This window comes from Seriola lalandi, unplaced genomic scaffold, assembly GCF_002814215.2.
Source record: "Seriola lalandi dorsalis isolate HSWRI2012SDOR001 ecotype SW California unplaced genomic scaffold, Sedor1 jcf7180002054466, whole genome shotgun sequence".
Classification (NCBI taxonomy): domain Eukaryota; kingdom Metazoa; phylum Chordata; class Actinopteri; order Carangiformes; family Carangidae; genus Seriola; species Seriola lalandi.
Genome location: NW_019525019.1, coordinates 239,005 through 240,308, shown reverse-complemented (window position 1 = coordinate 240,308; position 1,304 = coordinate 239,005). Strand labels below are relative to the sequence as shown.

Genomic DNA, 1,304 nt, shown 5'->3' with positions numbered 1-1,304 from the left:
TTATGAACCAGTAAAGTATTTGACCACATCACATTTCATCACATAATTCAGTTTTAAACAGGATTAAAAACCTTATAATAAAATGTAATTGTATGCAGGTGTGATGAATGAGGTCCAGTGAGTGTCATTTTGTCACCTCTCTCCATCAGGTAGACTCTTGTCCTGGTTATGAGAACAGCACCACTGCAGCACAGACACAAGACACAGAGGAGCAGGAAGACCTGGTGTGAAGTTACAGTCAGGTTAGAGCCGCTCACACTTAATGAAAGAAATAGATCAATAACACACAGACTCCAGATTTATAATTACAACTGTTACTTTACACAGGTTTCATGTGATCTTTTTTAGATGATGTTGAAGCAAAGGTGGGACTCACCTGGTGGAAACAGGAAGTAGAACAACATTGATTCCAGCTTTAAAGATTTTTTCTGTTCGTTTTCAACTCATGATTTTATTCAGCAGCTATGAAGACAGATAAATTTTAAATCTGTTCTTTTGTTGTGATTAATTTTCCTCAGTTTTGTCTCTAAATGGATGAAATGTGCCACAGTGCAGTCAGTATTTTTATTAGTATTTATGATGTTACTGATATGAAGATGCAAAGACACAGTTTATATTGAAGAGGACCTTATCTTATATTTGAGCTGTCAGTCTCCAGGGTCTCTCATTAAATCAAAATGGATTGTAGTTCACTAAATTTGAAGTCTTTTCAGAATAAAAGCCCATCATTGATCGCTTGGGCAACTCTTAATTATAATTGTAAGAATTTGCTAGTGCAATATTTCTAAGATTTAATTCAGCAATATAAACCAATGACATGTCCTGAACTTAATCTGTGTAAAAAAAACAAACAAACAATAGTTTCAATTATAAAATGTAAAAATAAAGTACCAAAAGTAAATTCAAATTTGACCAAACAGTGGATGGTGAAATGCTTTTTCACGGCCCTGATCCTCTGACATTTTACTGCCCTCTACTGATGAAGCTCCAGTGTTGCCAATTCAGGCTTGACAAATGTTTTCTGTTGCTGCACTGTGGTTTGGAGGTTTGGTGACTCATTTCCTGTGAGCTGGAATATTTCTCCATGGCAACAAATCACACCTGAGGTCCTTCACATTTCTTCCTTATACCTTTAAATTGTAGCTCATTATTTTGTTGCTTCACCTTTTGGAGGGAATTTTTTTCTTCTCATCTAGTTGTAGTTTCCAAATGCTGCCAGTAGATGTAAGTAAAGAGTTATATTTTATTGATATTACACCAGTTCCACTGTCAGTTCCTCTTCTGTCTGTGTATACAATATCTCC

At 35.4% G+C, this 1,304-nt stretch overlaps 1 protein-coding gene across 1 annotated transcript in view; it reads left to right on the top strand.

Annotated features, from left to right (window-relative positions):
• LOC111658781 (B-cell receptor CD22-like) overlaps nucleotides 1–1,304 on the top strand; it is a gene marked incomplete at its 5' end in the record, with an annotated part of 12,303 nt that overhangs the window by 2,843 nt on the left and 8,156 nt on the right. The window lies entirely within an intron of this gene.